The sequence below is a fragment of the Diceros bicornis genome, chromosome 9 (assembly GCF_020826845.1).
Source record: "Diceros bicornis minor isolate mBicDic1 chromosome 9, mDicBic1.mat.cur, whole genome shotgun sequence".
Classification (NCBI taxonomy): Eukaryota; Metazoa; Chordata; class Mammalia; order Perissodactyla; family Rhinocerotidae; genus Diceros; species Diceros bicornis.
The window spans coordinates 41,497,559-41,525,228 of record NC_080748.1 but is presented as its reverse complement, the minus strand read 5'-3'; the positions used below and the strand labels follow the sequence as shown (position 1 = coordinate 41,525,228).

The 27,670-nt window shown below is 37.6% G+C and overlaps 1 protein-coding gene and 1 pseudogene across 1 annotated transcript in view; one reads left to right on the top strand and one right to left on the bottom strand.

Annotated features, from left to right (window-relative positions):
• The window catches only part of DIAPH3 (diaphanous related formin 3), a 486,334-nt gene that overhangs the window by 421,095 nt on the left and 37,569 nt on the right, over positions 1-27,670 (top strand). The gene's annotated exons all lie outside the window — the stretch shown is intronic.
• LOC131410250 (large ribosomal subunit protein eL31-like) lies at positions 26-5,140 on the bottom strand (annotated as a pseudogene).

The window sequence follows — 27,670 nt, the reverse complement described above, 5'->3', positions numbered from 1 at the left end:
TTAGATTTTAATTTAATTTTGACTAAGTAGTACATTCACGTGGTTCAAATTGAGCATTTCAAAAGAAAATACAGTGAAAAATCGCTCCAACCAGCCAGTTTCTCTTCCCCAGGAAAAATGCATATTGGCTAGGATTACTTCAAGTGCATAAAGGAGAAAAGTCAAGTCTCATTGACTTAAATACTTCACTTAACCAGAGACGTTTGAAGATGTCAGTCTGATGCTCATATGGAAGTTCCACCGTGTCATCAGGGACTTGGCCTCTTTCTGTCTTTTTTGTTTGCAGTTTATAACTTTATTTGAAAATCAGTGGTTAGTTCTCATCCACACTGACTGTAGATTTTTTGAAGGTGTTGACAGGTACGTAGGTAACCAACATAAAGAGCTTGTTTGGTGAATCTTCATCCTCATTACATTTTCTGGACAACCACATATGGATATGGTATGGGGCATTCCTTATTCCTTTGGCCCAGACATCCTTGTTGAGCCTGGTGTCAATGCCTGCTTCTAGAGTTCCCATCTTCTTCATGGCAAATTTCCAATCTCTTTGAGTGCCTGTGGGGCATGGTTTTTGAAGCCCATTCCATGGATGTGCTTGTGAATGTTGATGATGTATTCTCTGGTCACCACCTCATTGATGGCAGACTTCTTCCCATCATCCTTCTTTGTGGGAGCCATTCTGCCAGGCCCAGGTTGGAAAAGATGAAGATGAGCGATTGTCTCCTTCTGTCTTTATGCTACCATCTTTATTCTTTAGCTTCTAATCTTACGGCTGCCTCTTGGTCCAATTTGGCTACTAGAGTGCCATCTGTCATTTCTATATTTTGAGGAGAGAAAGAAGTCAACAAGAGCTGAAAGGCATGGCTCTATAAAGAGTTTTCTCCGACACCAAGAAGAGGAGATTTAGAGAAAAGTACAGATCACAGGGAACTTCATGTGAAAGAAATGCCTGGAGTAGATAGGCCATGAGCAGCTTGAGAGAAAGTATTGCCTGGAATGGAATGTCACCAGGGCCAACAGCAGCCAAAGGCAGTTCACTTATTTCACCTTTTTGCCTAGGGCCAACCTTTCTTCATAACTTTATGTATCATAGCTTGCAAGTTAATTGAGTCTTCGTTAAATCATAATGTCTTATTTGTTAACTAAAGTTTTACCTGGAAATATGAAACAGAACCGATATTAAATATCGTATTTGATAGATATCTTCCCTGAGTAAAAATGTGGTTCTTTATACATGCTGCAATTCAGCTCAAATTATACAAGTACATGTCTCACTTCACTAATACACTGTTTTTCAAGCAAGACATTTTATTTTATGGCTTAATTTCAAGGGAAAGAAATATTCTGGAAGGCAGGCATTATATGAGGTGTCACAGAAAAAGAGCAGTCTGTTTTTTTGTGCTAAAGAAAATTGTGAGGGCTTTTTAGAAAGATGCATTTCCTTATCAGAAGCAGACTTTGAACTAAATCTCAAGGAGAGAAATGGACTCTCAGTAGTCATTACAGTCTACTTATTTCAGGGTTGGATTCTGAATATATTTTCTATGAATTACCAGTAGAGTTGAGGGGAAAAAAGCTTTTTTTTTAGGTGGCACTGTCACTGAAATATATGAATGTGAAGTATCTTTTACTTCTCACAGAAACCTTAATAAAATATATGAAAAACTATTTTCTAATCTTTTTTCAGCTTTATTGAGGTTTAATTGACAAAATTGTAAGATATTTAAAGTGTACAGCATGATGATTTGATATACGTATACATTGTGACAGAATTGCTCCTATTAAGTTAATTAGTACATCCATCTCCTCACATATTAACCCTTTTTTTTTGCCAAGAACATTTAAGATTTAGTCTCTTAGCAAATTTCAATTATACAATACAATGTTATCAACTATATAGTCACCATGTTATACATTAGATCCTCAGACCTTATTCATCTTATAGCTGAAAGTTTGTAACCTTTCACCAACATCTCCTTATTTCCCTCACCCCCCAGACCCTGGCAATCACTTTTCTACTCTCTGTTTTTATGAGTTTGATTTCTTTTCTTTCTTTGTTTTTAGATCCCACATATAAGTGTTAACATGCAGTATTTGTCTTTGTCTGTCTGGCTTATTTCACTTAGCAGATGTCCTCCAGGTTCATCCATGTTGTCACAAATGGCAGGATTTCCCTCTTTTTTAAGGCTGAATAATATTCCATTACATATATACACATATATATGTATATCACATTATTTTCTTGATACGTTGGTCTATTGATGGACACTTATATTGTTTCCATACCTTGGCTATTGTGAATAATGCTGTAGTGAAACATAGGAGTGCAGATATCTCTTCACTATAACGGTTTCATTTCTTCTCTAATCTTTTTGATAATTGAAAACCAACTCAAAATATTACTGTGTTGGAATACAGCCTACCAAAAGGATTTAACAAATAATAATTACTTTTTTAAAAAAAGTATTACTTTTGGGGGGGCTGGCCTGGTGGAGCAGCAGTTAAGTGTGCGTGCTCGGCTTCGGAGGCCCAGGGTTTGCAGGTTCGGATCCCGGGCGCACACCGATGCACTGCTTGTCAAGCCATGCTGTGGCAGCATACCATATAAAGTAGAGGAAGATGGGCACAGATGTTAGCCCAGGGCCAATCTTCCTCAGCAAAAAGAGGAGGATTGGCATCGGATGTTAGCTCAGGGCTATTCTTCCTCAAAAAAAATTTAATTAATTAAAAAAATAAAAAGTATTACTTTTTTCTGCCTTGCTCAGCATTTCACTATCAAAAATGTCTCAGTTACACATACTATACAGTATGTGCATTAATGTAAGTGTTTGGTTTTTTTGTGTGTGTGAGGAAGACTGGCCCTGAGCTAACATCTGTGCCCATCTTCCTCTACTTTATATGGGATGCCGCCACAGCATGGCCTGATGAGCGGTACGTCGGTGCACGCCTGGGATCCGAACCCGGACCACCAGCAGCAGAGCGTGTGCACTTAACCACTATGCCACGGGGCCAGCCCCTGTAAGTGTTTGTTTTTGAGATGTTATTAGAAGACATTATCATTTGACTTTGGAAACTTGCTTATGGCAATCCCCTTTCTGCCTAGGATCATCTTAGCAGGCACATCACGGTAAGCTAATTCATTAAACAGTTCACATTCAGTAGCTATGAGTAGGATTAGGTAGTCTGTTTTATTTAGGCCAGTAACACTTTGGTATTTATAACTTATAATGCCTTTGCTGGAATAAAACACTATCATTGTTTCTGAAAATTTGAATGGATTGTCAAGTGCTGAACAGATTTGATTGTCTTTTTGAGCTATTCAAATAGATTTCAAAACAAGAAGAATTTAGCTTTGTAATTACAAGGACGTCCCATAGTACCTTCTCTAAAGGTTTAGGACCTTATTAGTCTTGCTTATGTTCTCTGATATTCTTTTTAAAGGGAGGAAATTTCAGTATAAGTTTTTCCTCATCTCAGGCAGCGTCGTGTCAGGAAGGTGGTCAACAGCATGACCTTGACCTTTTAGCCCATTTCCTCACTGTAAACTGGAGTAACAGTTCCAACCAGGAAATGTTATTATGAGTCTAAAAATGAATTAATATATAAAAGGACCTGGCTAGTGCCTGGGCCATACCAGTTCCGTAACTATTGATTTTCTTTCTGTTGTTAAAATTCCATGTCGTGTGTTAAGTAATCTCTTTAGAGATGATTAGAGAGAAAAAGTTCAGTATGATTAGTGACATACAGGATTTCCCATTTTAATAAGTGTTTTTTTTTTTTCACATTTGGAACTCCAAAGCTAGCACTTTGGAAGATTTATCCTCCTATACCTACAGTTTTCTTGGTTGCTACCAAATTAATGGTGGCAATGTTGAGGTGGGTTTATGGTTACATGGAAAAGTCACCAATGGTTGTCTCACGAAGGTAACTGAAAACATCTAATCATGGGATTTTTTGGTTCTATAAATACAATATTTTTATCGTATAATATTCATTTGTAACCTAATAATAGGCATATGGTCAGAAAGTAAGATTTTTCCCAAAGGGTCTGGGTAAATGGTCAGACTGCACACTTGGCCTTGGTTGGACCAGGAAGAGTGGACTGTTGGGTAACAAATTAAGGCAAGACTTGGAACTAGACAAAGTGATAGAGGCTACAAGTTCCTGCCACCGTGGATCGTTGGATGGCACTGAAGGCAACTGTACCATGCAGTCGCCACCCTCTGTGCAGACTGTTAAGTAGGCCCCTGAGAAAGTACTTAAAAATGCTTAAAGTACTTACAGCTTAAGTCAGTGCATATAGATTAAAAATTGAAAATTAAAACATTGTACCAATATATTATAAATTCTTAACATTTTAATGATGATAAGATTTCTTTTAATTGTTTCATAAACTCAGAGTAGTTCTAAGGTAATTGCTGACTTACTGGGTTTTCTATTTTTTTCTAAAATTATACTAGCCATTGTCAGTCCCACATTTTGATTCCTATTTAAAATAACTCTGCTAGGCTGTTACATTGCAGATCTTTTCAGCACATTTTGTCAATGTTTTGAAGGTAGAATATACGTCCTTGATATATACCATTCTGTGCTTCTGCCGCATTTTTTGATAGTTGCCACAGTGTACAAAATTTTAAAGAAAAAATTAAATTTAGAATTTTTTTATTATTATTACTTTTTATTTTTTTAATGGACACCTGTCACTGAAGTCACAGTAATCATAAAGGTGAGCTGATGTGATATTGTGCTCTGTGAAATAGTCAAGTATTCCCCTCTTGGTAGATATCTAATCTTATTTAAAACAGAATTTAATGAATGAATATATTTTATAATAACGCTATCAGACCCACTCATTTCATGTATTAAGGAACCTAATAGAGGGAGTATAAACATAAACAGGTTTCAAATCCAGCCTCAGCCACTTATAGTGTGACCTTTCTTGAGTTACTTAAGCTAGCTTAGGTTCAGTTTCATATTTGTAAGTGGAGATGGTAATGGTTTTTGTGAGCACTCGAAGCTATTCAGATGTAAAGAGTTTAGTATGTTGCCTGGCATACAGCACATCTTCAGGAAAGGTACCTGTATTTTTGTTGTCGACATCATCTTCATTATCATCTCTTTTGAATGAACATTTCCTAGATGCCCAAGCCCAGTATTATTCCTGGGAATGTAAGAAAGATAGAATCATGAATATTTATGCATTTTAATATAAAAATTTTCATCAAAAGATTAATATGTCCATAACCAACTGTTTCTAATATATAACTGAAGATATCTGTTAAATGACATATTGGTGCATTAAGGTTTTAAATGTAATTGACATTAATATGGCTGGTCCACTTTAAAATGTTTTTTAAAACTTATTCTCATCCTTTTGCAAAGGGTAATCTTTAGAAGTGTTCGGTGGTGTCATTATCTTGCACACTTTTAAAAATGTTTATGTGCAAGCAAGCACTGTGTGCTTTTACTTACATGTCTCATTTACTTCGCACAGTAAATGTGGCAGGTGAAGATTATCATCCTCATCTTAGAGAAAGAGAAGATGAGTTTCAGAGAGCTTATAGGACTTGTTCAAAGATACACCTGGTCTGGCGTCACCAGGTCACTATTAATGCCATTAAACCACCACTACTTTCTTAAAGTGCTATCATTGGGACAAACTATGGGAATTTCCTCTCCTCTGTTAACTGGGAAACAGAATTTTTTTTTTTTTTTTTGTGAGGAAGATCGCCCTGAGCTAACATCCATGCCATTCCTCCTCTTTTTGCCAAGGAAGACTGGCCCTGCGCTAACATCTGTGCCCATCTTCCTCTGCTTTATATGGGATGCCGCCACAGCATGACCTGACAAGCGGTGCGTCAGTGTGTGCCCGGGACCCGAACCCGGGCCGCCAGCAGCAGAGCGCGCACACTTAACCGCTGCACCACAGGGCCGGGCCCCTGGGAAACAGATTTTTGTCTCACTCTAAAGAACACTCTAACAGTCGGGACAGTACAATGATAGGCTGACTTCCCTTATGACAGAATGACCTCCTTATTGGTCGTAAGATTCAAGCACAGGTGGATTTGTTGCTTAGCAGGAATATTATGAAGTAATTGAGGTTTACATGAATGACTGAGATTTGTGTTTAGTAAGAACCTTCCAAAGGCCAAAATTATGCCTTCTAGTAATTTGTTTCCTCATCCCCTCCTCTAATTAGCTGCCATATCTGGAAGGTTTTACCATCACAAGGTTTCTTTAGAACCCTCAAAAATATAATGCTATAGAACAGATGCATTAAACAAATATTTGATTGCCTACCATGTGCTGGGAACTTTGCTGAGCAGATAATTTGTGACTTCTTCTTGAGGTGAATTCTGAATAATTCTTTGAGGGCAGAGAAAATGCTGTGCTCTCATTAACATCTAGATAATAGATGGTTGTGTAAAAACTGTAACAAATGTTGGATGAATTAAAGAAAGGAAGACAACCATATGCCACATGTAGATAGATAAAGGGGAAAAATAGGATCCATTCTGCGTGCTAACGAATAGTAAGTATCTCAATTCATAAGAAGTTTTGGTTAAAAGAAAAACAATTATTACAGCACTACCCCCTCATCATTCGTTTCCCTACTTCCTTATATTTGCGAGATGCAGAAGTTGGCTGGGAATATTTTTATTTTGGATGGGTAGAATACTTATTTTTGTTCACCAGAAACAGCTTTCTTATAAAATTGAGCTGTATGTTACATACTAGAAAATGATACTGCATGCTCTCCATAATCCCAGCCAGCTCCTTGAGGGCCCCAGTCAGCCACCTCAAAAAGACAAAAATGCTTAGATTTCCTGATAAGTTAGATAATAAATACACCTCTTCTTTAAGGCATTTTAATAAGCAATCTGTCACTTGAAGTTGGAGCATCCTAACTGATATAGATGGATGAGTGGAAGAAGCACTACGAAAGTAAAGTTGAGGATGTCACATCTTATTAGAGGAAGAGGAACAAGAAAAAAGGTAAAGTTATAAACAGAGGTTTAAGGTTTTGATATGTATTTTCTTTTAGTAAAACTTATTTCTAGTTTTCATTCAGGGCGTAATGATGTCATCAAAGATTTGGATTCTTTTTAGCCTTCCTCTTTGCTTTCCATGGCTACTGTTCTTGGGCTCACAGACTCAAGCTTACAAGATAACTGGCATCACACCCGCGCACAGCCATGTCCAAAGACATCTGGGTCTGGGGAAGGGCGTTCTTCTCTTGAGTTTCTGTTTTCAGGAAGGAAAATCTTTCTCAGAAGTTCTTTAACAGACTTTTTAAGTCTTAGTAGCCAGAACTAGGTCAGGGGACCGTGTGGGTGGCTAGCTCTGCCATCAAAAAGCCTCTCGCCTATAGTATTTGAACATGTCCCCAACTGCTCTTCCTTCCTCGAGTCTTAGCACTCTTTAATCTATCCACTGCCACCCAATTTTTCTACCTAAGACACACATCTGATCAGGTCATTCCACTGCTTCACAATTGTTGGTGGCTTCCCTTTGCATACTGAATGAACTCTCTACTCCCACCTCTTCCCCATCCCAGATCACTCTGCACAGTGCATAAATCATGTCAGTCCTCGATGGAGGTGGGCTGGATTCTAGTTCTATTAATTGTGAAATATTTGTAAACACATTTCAGCTCACATATTGAGAGTTTTTTAGGTTTAGAAAACAGAGATCTTCCAGTTACTGCAGATGGTGTATTATGTGAAGAAATAGTCAGCAGTGTTTATTAAGCAAATATTTATTGTACACTTCTTATGTTCCAGGCACTGTACTTGGTGTATAGGATTAAACAAAACAAACACAGTATTGTCGTCAAGGAGCCGATAGTCTAGGAAAAAAGACTTACAAGTAATTGTGAGTGTGCTAAGTGTTAAGAAAGAAAAGTAGAGGGTGACAAAAGACATAATAATAGGAGGACCAGCCCTGCTCTGAAGGTGAGCTTCCCCAAAGAAGTGGTTTTAAGTGAGAACTGGTAAGTCTGAGCTAGGTGCTAGGTGGGAGCCAGCTATGTGGAGAATGGATTGGGAGAGGCGAGAGTAGATTGGCTGGAGACTAGTTGGGAGGAAACTGCAGCGACCCAGACAAGAGATGGTGGTGGCTTTGACCAGAATTGAAGCAGTTGAAGATAGAGAGAAAATACCAAACATGGTAAGGGGTTGTATGTGGGGAATAAACATCCAACTCATGAGTTACTATCTTGACCAGATGGATAAGGCTATTGTTTCCTAAGGAAAGGATCACTTCTTGGTTAGAGAAAGAGGAGCTAGAAAAGGTTTGAAAGCGTGTCAGTAGCTACGCAGTCAACCACTTGGAGAACTAGACTGCTGTTCAGGATATTGCCATTGCATCAAGGGTGCTGTGCCATCCTAATGATGTATCCTCTGTCTGTCTCTGCCTCTACCTGTTTCTGTTGTCATTGCTAGCAGATATAATGCTTTTACCTTCTTGGCTTATGTTTACGCTGGTTTTCTTGACTTTATGGCTCTAACCCACTGCCTTCTTTCTGGACCTTGATTTTAGTGTTCCTGTACTGTTTGTGTCCCTCTCCATGTGCCTCATTGTCTCACAAGAGGAATTTACAGAATGAATTAGATAATATCAAGTATAGAATGTCCTGTAGGGCAGCATCTCCCGCCAGTTGTCCCATGAGCTGTTGCCGTTGTTGCATGACCCAAAGCATGACAACTTTATTTATCCATTCATGCTACAAATATTTTTTTTTAGCGTTGACTGTGTGCCAAACAGTGCATTTGGCCATGGAAAGAACACATGCCTTGTAGTTATTAAAACTTTGATCTACATTCTGGCTTTCCCATTCACCAAATATATGAACGTAGGCCGAAAATTATTCTTCAGTTCTCTGTGCCTTGATTTCCCCGTCTCTAAAATAGATACATCTAGAGTTGCTCTGAGGGTTAAATGGAGTAATACAAGTAAAGGGCTTGGTTTATTCGTATCTATCATTAGTGGTGATGGTAAGAGGCCGGTGATGGTGATGATAGTAGTAAGAGTGATGGTGGTTGTGATAGCAATAGAGGGAATCATTGAGCCAATGGCAGCAGTGTGGTAGGAATGGCGGTAATAGCAGAGAGTTTTGATCGTGACAGTTGTAGGGTGGTGATCGCAGATTATACACACAAAAAACCACCCTTGGCTGCTTTGCTCAGAAGGGATATGGATAAGAAAGGCAGCTCAAAGCTTCAAGGACTGTCCAGTACAAAGGAGTTTTTAAATTTAGTTGGGCTCTATTGTTACGAAACAAATCACTATGCTCACTTAAACTTGGACCTTGGAGAGTGTATTTTATGAGTTCAACACTGAATTACTTTCACAGTTCAAGAGCACTGACAAAGTGACTTAAAAGTGTACAATTATCTAACTATTTCAGAAAGTCAATTTAGGGGTGGAAAGTCTATGTTAAAATGGAAGGGACAATGCTCACTTGCATCTATTTTAAAGAGCAAGTGAAAGCCTTGCTTCTTGGCCAGGGTGCATTATAGTCATTCAGTTACATCCTCTGAGCTTTTTTGTCTTTCTGACAGAAAAACTGATTTCAAAGTATAGCTTTGTTCTCTGTGATAAACTGTGTTGTATAAAAACTTTCAGGCAGAATTCAGAACCCAGTGTGAATATTCTCTTTGTTTTAATTATATTTGTTACTTGTTCACTTGAATAGCTTTGGTGAAAAAAACTTCTTTGGAAAAAATGAGGGAGTAAACAAGTTTAAGAAATTAAATATAATGATAATAATAGCTAACATTTGTTAAGCTCTCAGTTTATAGATCAGGCACTTCCTAAGATATTTACATATATTATCTCAGTAATCACAACCATCGTGAGATGGGCACGAATATTATCTTCATTTTACAGATAAAGAAACTAAAACTTAGACTTCCCCACACAAAATGCACGCCTCATGCTTTTAACCACATTGTTAATTGAACAAGTTAATTATTATTCCTTCTTATTTATTTATTTATTTATTTATTTATTTATTTATTCATTCATTCATTCATTCCCCCAAAGCCCCAGTAGATAGTTGTATGTCATAGCTGCACATCCTTCTAGTTGCTGTGAGTGGGACGCGGCCTCAGCATGGCCGGAGACGCGGTGCGTCAGTGCACGCCTGGGATCCGAACCCGGGCCGCCAGCAGAGGAGCGCGCACACTTAACCACTAAGCCATGGGGCCGGCCCGTTATTATTCCTTCTTTCTTGATTGTTTAGCAACAATTGGATAAGTAAGGGTTGAGTTCAAATTCAATGAAAGTTGGATTCTATACTTTTTTGAGAGTTGAATCACCATTTTATTAACATATTGCTAATCTTCTCCCATATTTTAAATTACATTCCTCTTTCAAATTGCAGTTTTGATTATCTTTTGTTGTGTCATTTTTAAACTAACTTTAAATGTAGAGACTACATTTGAAATAACAATAATAAAGCATTTTTTTCTTTACTTGAAGTCTGTAATAAGACGTTTGCAGATTAACCATGATTTTTTTAGACAACTTTTCCACCTTAGCTGTCATGAATATGTTATTTTTCAAAAAGACCAACTTAATAAAAGTAAATCTTACTAAACTAATGATTCTATAAAACTACAGGCTCACTCAAATAAAAGTTATTCATTAAATATCTGAAAGAACTCCAAAGATGTGTGCCCATTTAAAAGCTTTTCATCAGGTACTAATTTATTTCAAATAGGTATAGATCTTCTGCATTTTTTCATAGATTTTGATGTTTATGTGTGTCTGAATGCAGTTATCTCTAGGTTATGGGAGGGCAGGTGATTTTTAAGTTTTCATATTCATCTTCATATCCCTCCTACTGAGCAATTAAGAAAAATCATACAAGTGAATAAAAATTTTTTCAATAAATGCACTTTTAAATTAATGTTTGTGCACAATGAATATATTCTTTTTTTTAACCCAGAAGAAAGGCAGTTTTTGGGGGTTTGGTTTTTTTTGGGGGGGCTGGATTATAAAAACATGTATTTTTTATTATTTAACAATAATTAAAAATTATTTTAAAATAATTATTTATTATTATTATTATTTAAAATATTCAGAAAATGCATTCCAGAAACAGATCAGGGCTGTGGAGATATACATTTAGGAATTCTCAGTAGGCAAATGGTGTTGAAACAATGAGACTGGTGTAGACTACTTTGGAAATAAGTGTGGATAGAAAAGAGAGAATATTCAAGGACTGAGCCCTGGGACTTGCTAACATTTAGGGCTCAGAATGATAAGGATAAATCGTTAGACTGAAAAGGAAAACAAAGCAAAGCTGATGTCCTGGAAGCCAAAGGAAGGAAATTTCAGGAAGGAGAGAGTGACAACTGTGTCCAATACTACTTGAGAGGTGAAGTAAGGCAAGAACTGAGAAATGACCATTGGATTTATTACCATGGAGATGACTGGTGACCTTGAGAAGGAGGAGAGTTTGGTGCAATGGGTAGAATAAATACCTGATTGAAATGAGTTCCAGAGGGAGTAAGAGAAATTAGAAACTGAGATTATAGATAACTCTTTCAAGGAAGTTGGCTATAAAAGGAAGGAGAAAAAATGGATCAGTAGTTTGAGGAGGAATTAGGGTCAAGAAAAGGACATTTGTTTAAGACGAGAGGAATAGTAACATATTTGTTTGCTCAAGAGAGCAATCCAATGATGTGGGGAGAAATTGATGATGTTGGAAAAAGATGGGTGGATTGCTGGAGCATTGTCCTTGAATGAGAGGTTATGAGGTATGGGTTGTGAGTTTGACCCTGTCGGAGCTTGGACAGTTCATTGGTAGAAACAGGAGGGAAGGGAGAGTATGTGGCCACAGTGAGGTGAAAGATGTCACCAGTGAAGGGAGTTTGTGGAAGTTCTTCTCTCACTACTTTAGTAATTTCCATTTCTTCTCTTCCAGTTTAAGAATTTTATAAAAAGCTTTTTTCAAATTTACAGTTTATTTAAACCACCCTCACAGAAATAGTAAACCTTGATATGAAATGTGTCATCAGCTCTCCTAAGTTATAAACTTTGAGGAATTTAAACTTTCCAGAAATACCAGATTTTCTACTTCAATCCCTTTGATTCCACTTGCCTTTAATATGTTCACCCAATTTTAACTTTCTAAAACCTTGTTCTGCAGTTTTCTTCCTGATATCTTGTAACTGTGAGAAAGTCCATTTTATTTCCCTGAGCTTTCACATTTAACTTGAGAAAGGCCTGTTTTCCAGATATTTAACCAGTTTCTAAATTACTTAACCAGGTGCCAGCGTACTACATGTAATGTACCAAGTAATGATTACTGATTGCTGGTCAATCCATATTCTAATTGCTTTTCCCCTCAAGGTATTGTTCTCTTGGGGGAAATTGTCAGCTGTTCAATGTTTTGAGACCAGAAACATTTAAAAATGCATTAAAACTTACACTTGGAGCTTGGTAGAAACACATTTAGCTGGCTTTACTACTAGGTTCTAGTCACTTCTTTCACATAATGAATATGACTTCATTTTGTGTGAAAGTCTGTGTTTTCAGACAGATGGATATAACCTTTCTGAAATTATTGCCACAATAACTGCTAATAATATAATCGTAATTACTTCCTTGCATTTATATATATGTGTCAATTCTACTCAATCAAAATATTCCCATAGAAAATATGTGTTATTAATATAAAATATTAACATATTTTCGTTGGTAGTTTCAATTTGAAGAAATCAATTTAACTCTCTTTATTGTACAAAAATGGTATTATAACTAAGTTATCAATAACTGTCTGAGAATGACTAACAGGAGAGAGAAAAAGGAGACCTCCCGGGGGCTACTTTATTTCCTGTTACTAGTAACATATCTCCTAGTTGAAGCTTACTTTGTTCAGGAATCTGGATCACAAAAGAAAGAGCCTCTTAAAGTGGTGGCTTATGGACACTTTTGAGTGTCTCTTCATTTTGGGTCCTCTAATAGTTTGTAAATAAAAATGTCAGAACATTTTACAAAGTATATTAAGAAAATATATTGAAGTAAGTTATTCACCATTATTTGCAGCCAACTTTCAGTTTCGTAATTTGTATTTTATTCGTGTTCTTTTTTTTTTTTTTTTTGTGAGGAAGATCAGCCCTGAGCTAACATCTGATGCCAATCTTCCTCTTTTTTCTGAGGAAGCCTAGCCCTGAGCTAACATCTGTGCCCATCTTCGTCTACTTTATATGGGATGCCGCCACAGCATGGCTCGCCAAGCAGTGCGTCGGTACGCGCCTGGGATCCAAACCAGTGAACCCCAGGCCACCACAGTGGAGCACGCGCACTTAACCGCTTTCGCCACTGGGCCGGTCCCTTGTGTTCTTAATGTTTCCCCTTTCTTTCTTCTTCCCTGTTTAACCTAGTAACTACTCAACTGACAATGGGGAAAGGTGGCTTTTTTCTTTACCGTGGTTTCTTATTATGTGTATTATTAAGTTTGAGGGTGATTCAGAATTGCAAGATGTAAAAAATATACACATGCATGTATCTTAAGTGAATGACAACAATATATGAGGAAAACTATGAAGCTTTATGGTGTAGGGGAGGAAGACAATTCCTCTACCCTCTAGATCCTTCTGGCTGATCTAAGAATTGAATTGACATGAGACAGAATACAGGAGAAAAATCAAACGCAGTTTAATAGCATATATACATGGGAGAAACGCAGGAAAGCTGAGTAACTTGCCAGAATGGCCACAGCCGCCACCCTAAATATCATTTTCAGCTAAAGACAAAGGAGGATGTTGGGGTAGTGGTTTGGGGCTTCAAAGCGGGGAGGAAGGCAATTCACATGAAGCTGGAAATGCAAATATTTGTTAAACAACTGTTTGCTGGGCCAACTGGAGAGACACATTTCACATTACATAACAGTTATCTTACTGTATTAGCTCCTTCCTGGAACAGGCCTTCTATCTTAAATTCTTTTAGGCAGTTGTAGGAGGAAGGTCAAAGTTTCTTTCAGAGTCTTTTTGTCCTTAAAAATAATCAAGGCAGAGAGACACATTTTGGTGTGGCCAATTTTGATCCCCCATAATGGACACGGTTCAGTATCATGAAATGTAAAATAGAATTGTTACCGATGTGCTTAGTAATATTAACATGGGAAAGTGTTGCATTCTAAGCTGTGAAATACAGGCTTTGTGAAATCTAATTGCATTTATCATAACAATTCCTAAGATACTTCTCTGTATTCTTAATATACTAATTGTTCTTCTGTGGATTCTTTAATTCTTACCTTTCAGTGGACATTGTTTAACTATAGAACCAAATTATGTTTAACTATAAGACTAAAATAATGAAACAAAACACTGAAATACTTATTTCAACAAGATTTTCACTCTTATGAATTTTCGGGTTTCTTGAAATTGCCGTCAGAGCCAGTTTACAAACCACACAAGAAAAGAAGTCCCATTTACTTCAGAGTCTTCCTTCATTGATCAGAAATGATTTTAGGAGTTTCCTTTTTTATCAAACCTCACTCCAAAGGGCTTCTGGTTTCTTCTAAAGTCAAATCTACTTTCAAGGGGAAAATTTTTTGCCACCATTGAACACAAAGATGCTGCAGGCCCTGAAGGCAATTATAGAAAAATTGACAGATTGTTCTGAGCAGAATCTGAGGGACATCAAGGGAATAAGTGTATAACCTCCCACAGAAACTTTTGAAGGGGTTTGTTGTTAAATAGGGCCCTCATATGTGTAAAAATCCATTGTTTCTCTCCTGTCATGAGTAAAGAAAGTAGATTTTGGGTTTTTTGTTGTTGTTTAATCTCTATTTTTACTGGTCTGTTTCTTTTGGGGTAGGGAATATGCTGTATTCATTTTTTTTTTTTATTGATGTTTTAATGGTTTCTAACATTGTGAAATTTTGGGTTGTACATTTTTGTTTGTCCATCATCACATATATGACTCCCTTCACCCCTTTTGCCCACCCCCCACCCCCACTGCCCTGGTAACCACAGTCCAGTTTTCTCTGTCCATGTGTTGGTTTATATTCCACATATGAGTGAGATCATACAGTGTTTGTCTTTCTCTTTCTGGCTTATTTCACTTAACATAATACACTCCAGGCCCATCCATGTTGTTGCAAATGGGACGATTTTGTCTTTTTTTATGGCTGAGTAGTATTCCATTGTATATATATACCACATTTTCTTAATCCAATCGTCAGTCGAGGGACACTTAGGTTGCTTCCACTTCTTGGCTATGGTGAATAATGCTGCAATGAACATAGGGGTGCATAAGCCTCTTTGGATTGTTGATTTCAGGTGCGTTGGATAGATTCCCAGTAGTGGGATGGCTGGATCATAGGGCATCTCTATTTTTAATTCTTTGAGGAATCTCCATACCGTTTTCCATAGAGGCTGCACCAATTTGCATTCCCACCAGCTGTGTATGAGGGTTCCTGTTTCTCCACATCCTCTCCAACATTTGTTGTTTTTTGTCTTGGTGATTATAGCCATTCTAACAGGCGTGAGGTGGTATCTTAGTGTTGTTTTGATTTGCATTTCCCTGATGATTAGTGATGTTGAGCATCTTTTCATGTGCCTTTTGGCCATCTGTATATCTTCCTTGGAGAAGTGTCTGTTCATTTCCTCTGCCCATTTTTTGATTGGGTTGTTTGTTTTTTTGTTGTTCAATTGTGTGAGTTCTTTATATATTATGGAGATCAACCCCTTGTCAGATGTATGTTTTGCAAATATTCTCTCCCAGCTGGTTGGTTGTTTGTTCATCTTGATTCTGGTTTCATTTGTCTTATAAAAGCTCTTTAATCTAATAAAGTCCCACTTGTTTATTTTTTCTTTAGTTTCCCTAGTCTGGGTAGGCATGTCATCCGAAAAGATTCCTTTAAAACCAATGTCAAATAGTGTGTTGCCTATATTTTCTTCTATGAGTTTTATAGTTTCAGGTCTCACCTTCAGGTCTTTGATCCATTTTGACTTAATTTTTGTGAATGGCGATAGCACATGGTCCACTTTCATTCTTTTGCATGTGGCTGTCCAGTTTTCCCAACGCCATTTATTGAAGAAACTTTCCTTTCTCCATTGCATGTTCTTAGCACCTTTGTTGAAAATTAGTTGTCCGTATATATGTGGTTTTATTTCTGGGCTTTCAATTCTGTTCCATTGATCTGTGTGTCTGTTTTTGTACCAGTACCATGCTGTTTTGATTACTATTGCTTTGTAGTATGTTTTGAAGTCAGGAATTGTGATGCCTCCTGCTTTGTTCTTTTTCTTTAGGATTTCTTTAGCTATTCGGGGTCTTTTGTTGCCCCATATAAATTTTAGTATTCTTTTTTCTATTTCTGTGAAGAATGTCATTGGGATTCTGATTGGGATTGCATTGAATCTGTAGATTGCTTTAGGTAATATAGACATTTTAACTATGTTTATTCTTCCAATCCACGTGCATGGGATATCTTTCCATTTCTTTATGTCATCATGGATTTCCCTCAATAATGTCTTGTAGTTCTCATTGTATAGGTCCTTCACCTCCTTGGTAAGATTTATTCCTAGGTATTTTATTCTTCTTGATGCAATTGTAAATGGTATTATCTTTTTGAGCTCTCTTTCTGTTAGTTCATTATTAGCATATAGAAATGCAACTGATTTTTGTAGATTGATTTTGTACCCTGCAACTTTGCTGTAGTTGTTGATTGTTTCTAATAGTTTTCCAACAGATTCTTTAGGGTTTTCTATATATACAATCATGTCATCTGCAAATAGTGAGAGTTTCACTTCTTTGTTACCTATTTGGATTCCTTTTATTCCTTTTTCTTGCCTAATTGCTCTGGCCAAAACCTTCAGTACTATGTTGAACAGGAGTGGTGAGAGTGGGCAGCCCTGCCTCGTTCCTGTTCTCAGAGGAATGGCTTTCAGTCTTTCCCCGTTGAGTATGATGTTAGCTGTGCGTTTGTCATATATGGCCTTTATTATGTTGAGGTACTTTCCTTCTATTCCCATTTTATTGAGAGTTTTTATCATAAATGGATGTTGTATCTTGTCAATTGCCTTCTCTGCGTCTATTGAGACGATCATGTGGTTTTTATTCTTTGTTTTGTTGATGTGGTGTATCACGTTGATTGATTTGCGGATGTTGAACCATCCCTGCGTCTCTGGTATAAATCCCACTTGATCATGGTGTATGATCTTTTTAATGTATTGTTGTATTCAGTTTGCCAATATTTTGTTGAGGATTTTTGCATCAATGTTCATCAGCGATATTGGCCTGTAATTTTCTTTCTTTGTATTGTCTTTTTCTGGTTTTGGTATCAGGGTGATGTTGGCCTCATAGAATGATTTAGGAAGTGTTCCATCTTCCTCTATTTTTTGGAATAGTTTGAGGAGGATGGGTATTAAATCTTCTTTGAATGTTTGGTAAAATTCACTGGAGAAGCCATCTGGTCCTGGACTTTTATTTTTTGGGAGGTTTTTGATTACTGTTTCAATCTCTTTACTTGTTATTGGTCTATTCAGATTCTCCATTTCTTCTTGGTTCAATTTTGGGAGGTTGTATAAGTCTAAGAATTTATCCATTTCTTCTAGATTGTCCAATTTGTTGGCATATAATTTCTCATAGTATTCTCTTATAGTCCTCTGTATTTCCATGGTATCCGTTGTAATTTCTCCTCTTTCATTTCTAATTTTATTTACTTGAGCCTTTTCTCTTTTTTTCTTAGTAAGCCTGGCTAAGGGTTTGTCTATTTTGTTTATCTTCTCGAAGAACCAACTCTTTGTTTCATTAATCCTTTCTACTGTTTTTTTGGTCTCAATATCATTTATTTCTGCTCTGATTTTTATTATTTCTCTCCTTCTGCTGGCTTTGGGCTTTGTTTGTTCTTCTTTTTCTAGTTCTGTTAGGTGTAATTTAAGGTTGCCTATTAGGGCTTTTTCTTGTTTGTTAAGGTGGGCTTGTATCGCTATGAGTTTCCCTCTCAGGACCGCTTTTGCTGCATCCCATATGGTTTGATATGGCATGTTATCATTTTCGTTTGTTTCCAGATAGTTTTTGATGTCTCCTTTAATTTCATCAATGATCCATTGGTTGTTCAGTAGCATGTTGTTTAATCTCCACATTTTTGTCACTTTCCCAGTTTTTTTTTCATGGTTCGTTTCCAGTTTCATAGCCTTATGGTCTGAAAAGATGCTTGTTATGATTTCAATCTTCTTAAATTTATTGAGGCTTGCTTTGTTTCCCAACATATGGTCTATCCTAGAGAATGTTCCATGTGCGCTTGAGAAGAATGTGTAGTCAGCTGTTTTTGGATGGAGTGCTCTGTATATGTCTACTAGGTCCATCTCATCCAGTTTTTCATTTAAGTCTAATATTTCTTTATTAACTTTTTGTCTGGATGATCTATCCATTGCTGTAAGTGGGGTGTTAAGATCCCCTACTATTATTGTGTTGTTGTTGATTTCTCCTTTTAGGTTTGTTAATAGTTGCTTTATGTACATTGGTGCTCCTATGTTGGGTGCATATATTTTTGAATGCCTAAGTCTTAACATACTATTTGGCACAGAGTAAAGCCCAGTAAGTGATGGTAGAAAAAATATCTATTTTGTGGGAGGGCACATCAGTTCATCTTAAGAATCATTTTTATTCGGGTTTCTCTTATCTTACCAATGCCATGGTCATAAATTCAGAAAATTCTTTCATTTTTTACATATTTTTTGAGAACTGAGGATGCAGATGTGAAAAAATTAACAAAACCCCCAGCCTTCCTGGAGGATACATTCTACTGAAAAAAGAAGATGATAAACTAAGTAAATAAAATACATAGTGTGTTAGATGGTGAAGTATGCTATGAAAAAAATAATAAAGCAAACTAGTGCTTCTGGGTGGGGGTGGAGCTGGTAGTTATCCCTGCCCGAAATAACGAGAATGCCAGATAAAACACAAATCTTCCAAGAGCTATGGAAGCACTGAGGACCAAAGGAACTAACGTTTTGGAGAAGAGTCTACCTGGCACTGATACCTGCCGCTGAAAGGTGTACCTGCACCTGTCAGATGGTACCTGCAGCAGCTAAGGCTGGAGCCTGGGAATCTGGCGTTGGCCCCAGAAAGATGGCGGCTACTTCAAAGCAGTGAAACCAGCCAAGTTTCAGCAGTTGTGTGGGGCTGGACTGGCAGAAAGGGAGACTGGCAGGACCTCAACACAGAGTCAGTTCCCCCTTTACGGTGTTTACTGTATTCTGAAGCTGTGGACTGCTGTGAGGAGTTGCATAAGACTAAAAGTCCACGCAGAAAACATCTTGTTGAAAAAATAACAACCTACCAGTCAATCATTTGAAAACTCTAGAGAGCTATGCCCTGGGACTGGGGCAAATCAGGGTAGACTGAGTCTTAGTGAAAAGTGCAACTTAGCCTAGGGCCAGCTCAGTCTCTGATTGGATTAAGGTACACACTCCTTCTAGGAGAGGAAAGCATGAACCCTCAGGTAGAAGACAATATCATCTGGGGGCAGCCTATGTTTTATTTTGTTTTGTTCAGTATATACAGAAAGTCCAGATGTCAATAAGACATGTTTAGGAATGTCAAAAGATAGGACATATGAACACACACACACACACTAGAAACACATATGCAGATGGTCCAGACATTAGTTATTAGACAAGGACTTGAACTGAAATTAAAATATTCAAGAAAATAAAGTCACAGAAGAGTGAAATAGATGAGAAGATTGAGTGTTTTACTAGATAATTAGAATCTATAAAAAGAATCAAATGGAAATTTTAGAATTGAAAAATACAGAATATGAGATTAAGTTGATTAAAATGTCAATTTAGACAAACAGAAAACAGGATTGGTGAACTGGAAGGCAGGTCATTAGAAAATATCCAATCAGAAGCACAAAGAGGGGAAAAAAGGAAACATGGAAAAAAGTATAGCAGACATGAGACACATGAAAAGGTTTAACAGTGCTGTCCAATAGACATGATGGGACACATATGTAACTTAAATAGCTGAAACTAATTTCAATACATTTTATTTAACCCAACGTGTTCAAAGTATTATTTCAACACGTATTAATATGAAAAAAGTTTTTATTTTGCTGAGGAAGATTCGCCTCGCGCTAACATCTGTCCCAATCTGCCTCTATTTTATATGTGGGTTGCCACCACAGCATGGCTGACGAGTGGTGTAGGTCCGTGCTCAGGATCCTAACCCATGAACCCGGGCCACCGAAGCAGAGCATACCAAACTCAACCACTATGCCACGGGGCCAGCCCCAATATGAAAAGATTATTAATCAGATACTTTCTTTTATTCATGCAATGTCTTTGAAATCGATGTATGTTTTATATTTCACTATATCTCAATTTAGATTCTCCATTTCAAGTCATCCATAGTCACATGTGGCTATGGCTACCATACTGGACAGCTCGGATGTACCTGGATGTAATTAGAATCCAAGAAGGAAGAGAAGAAAGGGAATAGAGAATGGTAAATATTGGTAGTGGGGGGCATGAGGAGGTATACAGTTTTAAAGAAAGAAATGAAGGAAGGCCTCCCCACAGGGCAATATCCGAGGATAAACATGAAGGAGATGGCGGAGTAAGTGAGCCTTGAAGATGGATGAGGGAAGAAGGTTGAAGACAGGGCCCTGAGGCAGGAGTATGCTGGTATTTTTTAAAAACATCAAGGAGGTTGGTGTGTGATGGAGGGATTAACTGGGAGACTAGAAGTTTAGGTCAGAGTCCTTATAGACTTGATAGACTTCTTAAAGTTTATCTAGAGATAAAGAATATATCTGTGTATTTCCATGTTTTGTTTAGTCACTTTATATTAGGGGGAAAAATCTCAAGGCTTAAAAAATTAGCGTTGGCTTTTCCACTGTCATTAACAAAAAAATAATACCTCCTAAGAGTGACTGGCTGGTAAAGTAATGCTAAGGCCTTCCTAAGTGCCACTAAACATGCAGTGTGAAGAGTTGGTGAAGGTGTGTGTTTTGAGGTTGGTTTTCAGAAGTCCTTTTCCCTTAGTCCCTAGGATATGATCAATCTCTGTTAGCATAAATTTTTTAAATAACTTTTCCACATTGTGAATATAATATCTAGCAAGAAAATCAATACAGTTATTCATTTTCAAATTTCTTACATTTTGTTTTCTTTTTAAAGATTGAAAATAACCACATTCAGTTAGTGAGTTAAACATGGATTTTTTTTAATTATAAATAGCTCATTCTTCAGTATATTATATGTTAGGAGACAGGAAGATATCTGCAGTCGTGTGCCATATAACAACATTTCCATCAATGACAGACTGCATATACAATGATGGTCCCATAAGATTGGTACCATATAGCCTAGGTGTGTATAGTAGGCTATACCTTCTGGGTTTGTGTAAGTCCCCTTTATGATGTTTGCACAGCAACAGAATTGCCTAACAACACATTTCTCAGAATATATCTCCATCGTTAAGCAATGCCTGACTGTAGTTAGAAAGATAAGGCATTTCCTCATCTGACAAATGAAGATTTTAAAACTAAGGATGCCTGAGTTTTATATATTTTATCTTCCTGTTCAAAGGTATATAAAAATGTAATTCCTGTAGCCAAGGTGGAAAAATAAATATGAATCTTTATTTTTGGAGGGTGGAAGAGAGGATTCATTATGTTAAAGGAACTGTCTTAGAAAAGGAAAACAAATGGTAAGAAGCAAAGGTTGAGAAGTTTAAGGACTGGATTTCTTCAGGGATTGATATTAGCTCTAGGCTTACTTAACACTTTTACAAATAATCTGGAGAAAGGCAGTACTTGGTCAAATATCAAAGGTTTTAGACAACGCAAAACTTTCTGGTAGGAAAGAGTCAGTAAATTGGTGAGCATCCTCAGGGAAGACCATGCAGCTCTGTGCAGGTGGGCAATTGAGTGTTGAAATGGGCAAATGCAACCATATATGCATATATGAAAATCCAGTGTGTGTGTGTGTATGTGTGTGTGTGTGTATGACTTTAAAGCAGTGGCTTTTTCCCTTTTTGAAGGGTATCCAGATTCCTTTGAAAATCTGATTAAAATTAAGAACATTTCCTGAGGAAAAAGCTCATAATCCCCACAATAAGAAGTCATGTTTCATGGTGGTGGTGTTGAATTAGCTAAAAAGTTCAGAAATAATTTTTCTCAATCCATTCATTCAATGAGTGAACAAATATTTATTGAGCTTCAATAATAAACTCAGTCCTATATTAAGGACTGGAAATACGTAGAAACCAAGACAAATTTGACATCTGACCTCACCTCACATAGGTTACAATTTGGGAAGGAGATAGATAATCAAGCATTTGTGCTGTAATGTGATAACTGTTCTCACCTCCATGCTAAAGTGCTGTTGAAGACTCTGGAGGGCCACCTAATTCAGACTGCAGGGGGAAACAGGGATTTCAGAGATGGCTGTGAGGGGACATCTGACTGACCTACGATGGTTACCTTCAGTCAAAATTTTATCAAAAAAATTCCAGACACAGAACTGTATTATGTCTATATTGCGAACATTTAGTATCTGTGTATCTGATATACTTTAAGACGGGTACAATGGAATAAAGCAACCAATATGAACAGAAGGACAAGAGCAATTTTTTTTTTTTAAATTTTTTGTTTATTGCAGTAACATTGGTTTATAACATTGTAAAAATTTCAGGTGTACATCATTGTACTTCTATTCCTGCATAGATTACATCATATTCACCACCAAAATACTAATTACAACCCATAACCATACATATGTACCGAATTATCCCTTTCACCCTCCTCCCTCCCCCCTTCCCCTCTGGTAACCACCAATCCAATCTCTGTCCCTATGTGTTTGTTTATTGTTGTTATTACCTACTACTTAATGAAGGAAATCATACGGTATTTGACCTTCTCCCTCTGACTTATTTCACTTTGCATTATACCCTCAATGTCCATCCACGTTGTCACAAATGGCTGGATTTCATCGTTTCTTATGGCTGAGTAGTATTCCACTGTGTATATATACCACAGCTTCTTTATCCATTCATCCCTTGATGGGCACTTAGGTTGCTTCCAAGTCTTGGCTATTGTGAATAATGCTGCAATGAACACAGGGATGCATGTACCTTTGCAAATTGGTGTTTTCAAGTTCTTTGGATAAATACCCAACAGTGGAATAGCTGGATCATATGGTAGTTCTATCCTTGCTTTTTTGAGGAATCTCCATACTGTTTTCCATAGTGGCTGCACCAGTTTGCACTCCCACCAGCAGTGTATGAGAGTTCCCTTCTCTCCACATCCTCTCCAACACATGTTGTTTCCTGTCTTGTTAATTATAGCCATTCTGACGGGCGTGAGGTGATATCTCATTGTAGTTTTGATTTGCATTTCCCTGATAGTTAGTGATTTTGAACATCTTTTCATGTGTCTGTTGGCCATCTGTATATCTTCTTTGGAGAAATGTCTGTTCAGGTCTTTTGCCCATTTTTTAATTGGGTTGTTAGTTTTGTTGTTGTTGAGATGCATGAGTTCTTTATACATTTTGGAGATTAAACCCTTATCAGATGTATGGTTTGCAAATATCTTCTCCCAATTGTTAGGTTGTCTTTTCGTTTTGTTGATGGTTTCCTTTGCTGTGCAGAAGCTTTTTAGTTTGATGTAGTCCCATTTGTTTATTTTTTCTATTGTTTCTCTTGCCCGGTCGGATGTGGTGTTTGAAAAGATGTTGCTAAGACCGATGTCGAAGAGCGTACTGCCTATGTTTTCTTCTAGAAGTTTCATAGTTTCAGGTCTTACATTCAAGTCTTTAATCCATTTGGAGTTAATTTTTGTGTATGGTGTAAGGTAAGGGTCTACTTTCATTTTTTTGCATGTGGCTATCCAGTTTTCCCAACACCATTTGTTGAAGAGACTTTCTTTTCCCCATTGTATGTTCTTGGCTCCTTTGTCAAAGATTAGCTGTCCATAGATGTGTGGGTTTATTTCTGGGCTTTCGATTCTATTCCATTGATCTGTGTGTCTGTTTTTGTGCCAGTACCATGCTGTTTTGTTTACTATAGCTTTGTAGTATATTTTGAAATCAGGGAGTGTGATACCTCCAGCTTTGTTCTTTTTTCTCAGGATTCCTTTAGCTATTCGGGGTTTTTTGTTGTTCCGTATAAATTTTAGGATTCTTTGTTCTAGTTCTGTGAAAAATGTTGTTGGAACTTTGATAGGGATTGCATTGAATCTATAGATGGCTTTAGGAAGTATGGACATCTTAACTATGTTAATTCTTCCAATCCAAGAGCACGGAATATCTTTCCATTTCTTTGTGTCTTCTTCAATTTCTTTCAGAAATGTTTTATAGTTTTTGGTGTATAGATCTTTCACCTCTTTGGTTAAGTTTATTCCTAGGTATTTTATTCTTTTTGTTGCAATTGTAAATGGGATGGTATTCTTAATTTCTCTTTCTGCTACTTCGTTGTTAGTGTACAGAAATGCAACTGATTTTTGTATATTGATTTTGTATCCTGCAACTTTACCATATTCGTTTATTACTTCTAAAAGTTTTCTGGTGGATTCTTTAGGGTTTTCTATATATAAAATCATGTCATCTGCAAATAGTGACAGTTTCACTTCTTCCTTTCCAATTTGGATCCCTTTTCTTTCTTTCTCTTGCCTGATTGCTCTGGCTAGGACTTCCAGTCCTATGTTAAATAGGAGTGGTGACAGTGGGCATCCTTGTCTGGTTCCTGTTCTTAGAGGGATAGCTTTCAGTTTTTCACCATTGAGGATGATATTACCTGTGGGTTTCTCATATATGGTCTTTATTATGTTGAGGTACTTTCCTTCTATAAGAGCAATTTTTAAATGTATGATTTTTTGGATTAGAAGACAGAGGCTGAGAGAGAGCACGATAAAATAGACCTACGTATATATATGTATGTATATATACATAGATACACATAAATATAAATTATAGATATATTCTTTTTTTTTTTTTATAGAGAGGGAGTCAATGTTGTGTTAGCAGAGACTTATTTACCAAATCTCCCAATACTAGAATAAAAGATATATGTCCTTGAAACTTGATCTGAGTAACGTCCTTTACTAAGAAAATAAATTTCTGGACTCATCATCCTAAAGATAATACTAGAAGGAAATATTAATGGAGATTAATATTTTTGACAAATTTTAGAGTGACTGAAGTACTAAAATAATCTATTTAACATTTAAGGTTGATTTCACAAGGATAACCAAGAGTCTTTATTAGAGTAGTGATGACTTACTGTCATAGCAGATGAACCCTGGAATCGCATTGACTTAACACAATAAAGATTTGTTTCTCTCCCACATGAGGTCCAGTATAGGTCAGGCAACCTCCCTGCATCATGTAGCTACATCCTGTGGAAGACCACAGTCTCTGCTGAAGAGAAAGTGGGAGATGGAGGAGACATTTTGACTCTTAACTTCCTCATCCTAAATGTGACACACGTCACTTCAACTCGTACTCAGAGACCAGAACTAGTCACATGATCCCAACCTAATGGCAGAGCAGTCTGGGAAATGTAGGAAGGCACGTGGAATATTTGGTGAACACTGTGTCTGCCACACCCTCCAACATTACATTCTTTGGGGACACTTATCAGCAAAAATATCACTGTGGCTTACTTAACAAAGGAATTCGTGTGTACCTGTATATGCAGCCCTGTATGCATACATGCATCCCTCTTTTCCAGGGTTCTCCAAAACAAGTTCCCACCAGACAAATATTTGGCTACCATTACAAAGATTTCTGGCTGAGTGATTGCGAGATAAAAGGGAAGGAGATAATTTGTTGTTATACTGTAGAGAGACACACTGTTATTAGAATTGCTATTTCCTCCCCTTTATCTTTCCCCAGGATAGAAATAATGGGCTAAGTGGGAAAATGGTGGTACCATGGAACAAAATAGAGAATATAAGGAAGCAGAGCAGGTTCTTCTCCCTAGGGCAAAATAAGTCTGCATTCAGACATGAGCAATTTGAAGAAGGAGAAGGTGACATCCTATACACAGATAAAAACTGAGATCTGCAACTCAGACAAGTGTTTAGCATAGAAGTGTAACGTGGAGCCAAAAGCCTAAGGTTGAAGCCATGGAGACAGGTGAGCTCTCTAGGGGAGAGTGCCTACATTTTAAGTTGACAAAATGTGAGACTGGAGGAGTAAGACGATCACAGAGGTATAAGAAGTGAATGAGCAGTATGACTTTAGGGGCAGCAAGAAAAGACCAAGAAGTTTGGAAGGGAAAGGAAGAAAAAGAATAGCTCTTTCCACCTGACTTAGAGATTAGAAAATGCGAGTAAGGCCATCATTCTAATTCTGCTCCAACCGGCCGTGCAAGGTCACTAACTGCCAGCCCTTTCCCATCGGGCTCTGCTTCCAAATGCCAATCTGACCAAAGCCCCCTGAGCCGTAAGGAAGTCCTGGAGAAAGTCCAGCTCCAAATTAAGATGGAGTGAATGACTGAAATCACTTTCTAATAAAAACCTAGAATCGAGACCAGTCTACCTAAAAGTGTTTCTGAAACGAGTGGGACACTGGGAAGTAAATTAGGAAGTCAATATTAAAATGCTTGCTGTTGGGGCCAGACCGGTGGCATAGTGGTTAATTTCACACGCTCTGCCGCTGCGGCCGGGGGTTCACAGGTCCAGATCCTGGCTGAGGACCTACGCACTGCTCATCAAGCCATGTTGTGGGGGCGTCCCATATAAAGTAGAGGAAGATGGGCACGGATGTTAGCCCAGGGCCAATCTTCCTCAGCAAAAAAGAGGAGGATTGGCAGCAGATGTTAGCTCAGGGTAATCTTCCTCAAAAGAAAAAAAAAATGCTTGCTGGTGAATCAACATCTCATGTTTTCTCTGGATCTCTTAAGTCGGAGAACAAATCTAGTCACGTCCTCTCTCACGGGGATTGCTGGAATTGCCTCTTAACCAGCCTCCTTGCTCCCACCCTGTCATCCTCTGGTCTGTTCTGAGCACAGCAGCCAGGGTGAGCTTGTCCAAGTGTAGGTCAGTGAGGGTCTTCTCAATACCCTCCAGTGAGATAAGAGACTTACAAGGCCAAACATCTGTCCTCTTCTCTCTGACCTCATATCTGCTGTGCCTGCCCTGGCTTACTTCTTTGTCCCAGCCTCCTTGCTGTTCCTAGAACATATTAGTCTTTGTCCTTGCTGTTCCTTCTGCCTGGAACATTTTTCCTTCCAAAATTTATGCATGCTCGCTCCATCTATTCCTGCAGATCTCTGCTTCATTTTCGCTTTGTCAAAGAGGCCTATTCTGACCATCCTTTGTCAAGTAGCAACCCCAACCTACCCTCAGCACACTTACCCTGCCTCTCCGTCACGCTGGCCACCCTCTGTCAGACGATGTATTCACCTGTTTCTCCCTTGTGAGCCTTCTGCCTTACCCCCAGAAGGCAAACTCCATGGGGGCAGGGACCTTTTCAGTTTTGCTCTCTGCTCAACCTAGAACAGAGCTTGACCCATAATAAGAGTTCAGTAACTAATTGTTGAACGAATGGAAAAAAAACATAATCCTTTGCAGTCACCTATATTTCATTTTTAATAAGTATATTTTAATGCCAAAAAAACATAATGTTAATTTTAAATTTGTATAAATTTATCTTCAGGAATCATTATTTTACTCCTTTTTCTTCAGTGAACACTT